Raw genomic sequence first — 6,816 nt, 5'->3', positions numbered from 1 at the left:
ATTGTAGAAGAATCATTGTGGTCAAGTAAAACACGATTGTGTAGATGTTTATTGATTTGATTAAACATTTATAATTTCTTATAAATATAACATTTTTCGGTTTATCTCATCACATTTAACATAATTTTTTGCATTAATAAAAGAATGATGTTGAGTTTTAAGTAGCAAGTAACATATTGCAGCGTCTATCAGCCAGTTTGTTTATTTTCGATGGAGACAGCGTGCCTGGAAAAATATTTGAAAAACGATCACTTTATTCTATTTGGAAAGTCGAAAATTGTTCACCATATACCATTCACAATTTTAACCGTAATATCTATGTTTTCAGAACTTTATTTTCGTTTTTATTTAAATAAAATATAACAAGCTGGTTGCGCTTGGCGTTTCACAAAAAAATAAAATGGCTCTTCTAACAGTAGTGATGGCAAAATACTTTCATGTACATTTTGTACTTTTTGATATGCTTCCCCCATCACAGTTCGCGATGGTTGAGTCTGTGGTAGCGATGAGGATGAAATGGAACTTTGAAATGCTCCCAATAAACACAAAAGTTTGAAAAATGCTAAATTTCAACAATTTTTCAAACATTTTTTCAAAGGATTAGGGTAATATTCAAGTTGAGAAATTGTTGAGAAAATCGCGTTCTCAACAAAAAACAGACATTACCCTCAACAGTGAAATTCTACACATTACCAATAATATCTCAAGTGTTATCCTCAAATTGAAATGCATCGCTACTCAATAATTCGTCAAACAATTTGCGATGCGAGTCAAATTCAAAATTAACATCGTTGCAAAAACTTTTCAACATAAATGTGTATAGGCCGGTATGCACCTCTAGCGAAAAATTTCATTCCCATAAGAAATGCATTGCTATTTATGCTAACGAAATTTTCGGTAGCGTTCAATTTCGTAAGCTGGTACGCACCTCTAATGAAAATAACTGGGTTGTCAAAAGCATATTTTGGCAGCAAACATTTAATTTATTACAATCATTGTGTGCGTAAAAGTTTTAAACGGTCTGTAAATAATAAACAATTTATTTGTGGAATATTTGGAACATATATTAAAAATTTTTAAAAGCGATTAGCTGGTTTAAAATTTGTGTACACAGCCCTGTTTTTATGTTGTAGACTTAAATAAATTTTTGCTACCGAAAATTTCGCTAGAGGTGCATACCGGCCTTATGAATGATATCCCCACTTCAAATTGAAAGTCAAAGCCAAAATTCTATGAATTTTGTATAATTTATTCATTTTCATCAAAATAAAATATATAATAATACACTACACTACATAATACACTACAATACCAATTGATAAATAATAATCTTATTAAACATATCAACAAATAAGAACAAAAAAAAAAAAAAAACAAACAACAAAACTTTAAATATCTTAAACATTATTAGTAAACACTTTTGCATTGATAATTCGATTTCCTTCCTTTTGGTGTCATAAAACAGCATTAAAATTTATTAACATGCGGGCAATTTGAAATTAGGAACGTACTGGACCGCGTGTTAGAATTGATTTCCAGCAGAAGGAATTCACAAAATATCCATTTTAAACTGATAATAGCATAAGAATTAAACTGACGATGTGATGCACATTTTCATTCAGAAGTTGTTGATTTCAACAATTTGTTGTTTTTAACAATTTTAATTGGTTGCACTTGTAATGATTCTGGAAACTTTTTCTTGTCGATAAGCCACTCATTTTTCATTGGTCAGCTTCTTATTGTTAGCAAGAATGTAGCATCCAAAGATTTTAGTTTTCTGCAAAGAGATTTAAATTTAGTGACTTCTCTAAAGTGTTGATTTAATTTTTCATATTGACGTACCAATTATTATAAACTATTTGGAGCAGTTCCAGTTAATTGTCCACCATGTTTTCATCGGTCAGCTTTTTAATGTTTTCAAGAACGTAGAATCCATAATTTTAGTTTTCTGCAAAGAGATATACATTTAGTGACTTCCTTAAAGTTTTATTTCATTTTTTATTTTCACTTACCTATTTTTATAAACTATTTGGTTATTTGTCTAAAATTTTCCATTTTTTATTTTTTCTTGCAATTGACCACGAACTTCGTTGCATAAATAAGTATTGAAAACCACATGGCTTTTTCGTTGCATTTTAGAGTAGTGTTTTGTCAAAGTTTTCTCATATTATCTTCAACACCTTTTCAAAGATTTCGTCAACATTTTGGCAAATTGGAAGTAATTCGCAAACAATTTGAAGATGTATTGAAGATGAGCTATTTCAAGTCAAGTTGAATTTATGTTGAAAATTATATTTACCCTCAAGGCCGGTATGCACCTCTAGCGAAATTTTCGGTAGCAAAAATTTATTTAAGTCTACAACAAAAAAACAGGGCTGTGTACACAAATTTTAAACCAGCTAATCGCTTTTAAAAATTTTTAATATATGTTCCAAATATTCCAAAAATAAATTGTTTATTATTTACAGACCGTTTAAAACTTTTACGCACACAATGATTGTAATAAATTAAATGTTTGCTGCCAAAATATGCTTTTGACAACCCTGTTATTTTCATTAGAGGTGCGTACCAGCTTACGAAATTGAACGCTACCGAAAATTTCGTTAGCATAAATAGCAATGCATTTCTTATGGGAATGAAATTTTTCGCTAGAGGTGCATACCGGCCTTAAATAGCAATGAATTTCTTATGGGAATGAAATTTTTCGCTAGAGGTGCATACCGGCCTTCAAACTGAAAAGTTGTTGCAATTGAAAAACGCTCATCCTGTGTTTATTGGGTAAAGGTGGGTACTATGTTTGTTGGCACGAAAAAAACTTCACTTAACCATTCTTTCGCGTTGAAAAATGAGAGTGTTGACAATACATTTCGAACGAAGAAAACAGCTATTTTGGAGCTATTCCGCGTTTATTTCTCCGCAATTTAATTGACAACATCGCCAAATGTCATACTATTTTTACTTATACATGCAGCAGCTGATTGTTTACATACACGCATTCATGATAATTGTTTTGAAAAGTGTTTTTCTATCAGTTTTTGGATTGTTTTGCAAAAAAATCTCATACAGCACTGGACACTAATAATTGTTAAGAATAAAGCTCCAGCCGCTCTACTCCTGGTGTCTTACCACATTCTGCAACAGCTTTCACAACATGTGGTACATTGTCTTCTTCAGCTTTTCCAAATGGATACCGTCAATTTGTAACGCACATCAAAAAAACATATAATTCCGGTGTTATGCTAACTTTTACATCATGCGCAGCAATGGACTCATTCATCAACAAACTTAATTCGTTGGTGTCCACAATATCTACACAATCGCATTGCAATACCATGCTGTTGCCGCCTCACTAGCAATTTCAAATCCAGTGGTCACCACCACGGTTCCCACAAAGGATAATAACGCCATTTCATTTGCCAATGTTGTTACATCGGGGGGAACAACCAACTTAAGCCCATAACTCAAGTTCAAGGGTAGTTCCTAAGCCAAAGTCACTGTTCCCGACTTATATTTCGTCACAAAGGGATGTTAGTGTTCTATACCAGACTCTTCGTTGACTGAAATTAATACATTGAGAAGCAACCCTGCCAGCATTTCAAAGTTCCATTTCAACCTCATCGTTACCACAGACTCGTAAATGTCACTTCAACCATCATGAAAAGGTACATCAAAAAGTACATGCAAGTAATTTGCCATCCCTACTGTTAAAAAAGCCATTTTTTTGTGAAACGCCAAGCGCAACCAGCTTGTTATATTTTAATTAAATAAAAACGAAAATAAAGTTCTGAAAACATAGATTATACGCTTAAAATTGTGAAAGGTATATTGGTGAACAATTTGGTGATTTTCCAAATGGAATAAAGTGATTGTTTTTCAGATATTTTACAGACGCGCTGCCTCCATGGAATAAAAACACTGGTTGATAGACGCAGCAACATGTAACTCGCTACTTGTAACTCAACATCATCATTAATGCCAAAAATTATGTTAAATGTAATGTGATAGTGGTATAAATGTTATATTTTTAAGAATTTGTAAATGTTTAATCAAATTAATAAATATCTAAACAAACGTGTTTTACTCGACCACAATGATTCTTTTACAACTATCTTAAAATGCACTTTTTCTGATTGTTTGGAGGGTCCCTTATTGGCGTCGTTCTAAATTGATCTATAAAGGCACCTAATAATTGCACTCATGCGAAACATTTTTGTAGTAACTTGGCGTGGTACAACTTCTCAATAGTGACGGCGCTTTTCCGACGAGTTTTTGATGTCGTATATGATTGTTTTCGACGTAGTGGGGATTCTCAAAAGAGTCCCCAAATTCAAAAAATGTTGGCAGGGAATTGGCTGGTTTACTGAAGGATGTTATACTCTCCCAATGTATAAGTTCCAATAACTATTTCAGTCACGTTATGAAATTCAACCAGTGTTTTGAAATTGATAAAATGCAAGAATGCCGCTAACTGAAATTTAAAAGCCACAACGAAATTAAATCGTTTCATTCCAGCCTATCGCAATCATTTTGGACAAATGATGAATACAAGAAAATTATTTTACTAATTAAATAAAAATTATTTAATTATTTGCTATAAACATTTTTTTTGGATATAACTTTGTTCAGAAAAATTTACTAATTTTATATTAAAAAGTATAAAACATATAAGACCACCCAATTACTTATACCCCGGTATATAAAAATAAAACAAGTTCGATTATAATTTTATTATGATTTTTTATTAATTTGTACATTTATACACTAATTAAAGACCCTAGAACACAATGTTTTCTTTTCTGGATTATAAGCTTTCTTTCATTAATATTGTTATATTTAAAAAATTTTAATTATCATTTCTCATATTTAGCTTTCATGTTGTTTCCATTAAAAATTAAAATTGCATTAACATTTCTTTTGTTCAGTTCTCATTCATTTGCGCCTCTTAAGGCCGGTATGCACCTCTAGCGAAAAATTTCATTCCCATAAGATATGCATTGCTATTTATGCTAACGAAATTTTCGGTAGCGTTCAATTTCGTAAGCTGGTACGCACCTCTAATGAAAATAACAGGGTTGTCAAAAGCATATTTTGGCAGCAAACATATAATTTATTACAATCATTGTGTGCGTACAAGTTTTAAAAGGTCTGTAAATAATAAACAATTTATTTGAGGAATATTTGGAACATATATTAACAATTTTTAAAAGCGATTAGCTGGTTTAAAATTTGTTGTACACAGCCCTGTTTTTTTGTTGTAGACTTAAATAAATTTTTGCTACCGAAAATTTCGCTAGAGGTGCATACCGGCCTTTACACACAAAAAACGAGCTCGCTTAACAAATAGAAAAGGGAGCAATTACGAGGAGCGGTAAAATAATAAAAAAAATACAATTCATTTCTTTGTAAAAAATGGGTGTTGAATGTAGAAGCACTGGGTTTACAGAGATAAGACGAAATCGTTTTTAAGCATATTTTAAAAAAGAAATCTTCATCGATTACATCTGCAGTATTATGACAATTAGCTTCTTCTACTTCTTCGTGTTCTGTGCAAACATTATGTTGCATAACATTAGTCAATTCTAAATTAGCAGGGGATGATGATAAATGGTGGCCTGGTTGTATCTCTACAATATGACGCTGATGGAATGCTATTGTTGCTGATGGCTGAAGCGATTATGGTACTGTTGTAATAGGCGGAGTTTCCAACGGGCACCGGTCGCCGATTGGAAACTCCTAGAAGACATTCCTTAGGGTAAAATTTGAAGAATTAGTAATAGTGGCTAATGTTGGAGTAGTATTTGCTGCCACCCCAATGGGACCACTCACTACTTGGGCGGCCGTTGTATTTGGTTGTTGCAATACAATATTTGCGGTCACAGCCACTGTGGTCGTGGCAGGTGTTGAGGGTGCTATGTTGGAGTTGTTCACTGTAGCTGATGTAGTGGCTGCAATTGTGGGTGTCAGGGATGTGAGGGCAGATGCTACTGTGGCAGAAACGGCTACAGAACCAGATGCTGTTATATATGTTATATACATATAGCACTCCGTTATTTTTATTTCGTCAATCGAATTGCATTTTTAAATAACAACGCGAACCACTTTTGTATTCTAATTTAACACAAATCATTTGAATAAATCAATTATTTCTTAATTCACATTACAAATGGCGCCATGTTTTGAAACTAACTAATCTCAACATATGGAAGGATTTAAAGCCGACCTAATTAGGGACTATGCACTTTATGTCAGTTTTTCAACTCGAAAAAAACAAAGTACCACAAATGAAAAAATATTTCGGTAGTTTTTCGCATTTTTGGTTTTGTATGGGATTTCGCTTCGGAAACCGAACATAGTACCTACCTTAAGGAAAAAAACGAATCCTGTTTTTTTTTAACTTCCAATTGTAGTTGCGGATCAGGTACTAGGGCTGTCATCCGAAATCCATGGATTTTTGGGACGGGATTAATTCCGAATCCCGGGGCTTTTTGTTTTGATTCCCGGGGTTTTTCGGTACATGAACGTATTTTGCCCTCACTATTGTTAAAAGAGCCATTTCAAGCGCAACTAGCTCATTATAATTTATTTAAATAAAAACAAAAATGATGTGCTGAACCATAGTGGTTACGTGTGAAAGGTATATTGGTGAACAATTTGCGAATTTCCAAATGGAGTTAAATGATAGTTTTTCAGATATTTACCCAGACACGCAGCCTCCATCAAGAAACAACACTGAAAACGGTGATAGATAGAATATAGCAGAATTGCAACTTATAAATCAACATAATTCCTATTTTAAGGCATAATGTTCAATGTATT

General features: G+C 32.7%; 2 long non-coding RNA genes across 2 annotated transcripts; one reads left to right on the top strand and one right to left on the bottom strand.

Annotated features, from left to right (window-relative positions):
* Nucleotides 1–15: 15 nt before the first annotated feature.
* On the bottom strand, nucleotides 16–403 carry LOC142223888 (uncharacterized). Its single transcript, XR_012718944.1, has 2 exons — nucleotides 293–403; nucleotides 16–225 (listed from the first exon to the last, which is right to left on the bottom strand). It is a non-coding gene; the product is annotated as an uncharacterized LOC142223888 (long non-coding RNA).
* A 2,373-nt stretch (nucleotides 404–2,776) lies between these two features.
* On the top strand, nucleotides 2,777–4,091 carry LOC142226078 (uncharacterized). Its single transcript, XR_012719595.1, has 2 exons — nucleotides 2,777–3,820; nucleotides 3,878–4,091. It is a non-coding gene; the product is annotated as an uncharacterized LOC142226078 (long non-coding RNA).
* The last annotated feature ends 2,725 nt before the right edge of the window (nucleotides 4,092–6,816 follow it).

This window comes from Haematobia irritans, chromosome 2, assembly GCF_050003625.1.
Source record: "Haematobia irritans isolate KBUSLIRL chromosome 2, ASM5000362v1, whole genome shotgun sequence".
NCBI lineage: Eukaryota > Metazoa > Arthropoda > Insecta > Diptera > Muscidae > Haematobia > Haematobia irritans.
The sequence above is the reverse complement of the archived record's forward strand: the minus strand, read 5'-3'. Positions and strand labels throughout refer to the sequence as shown.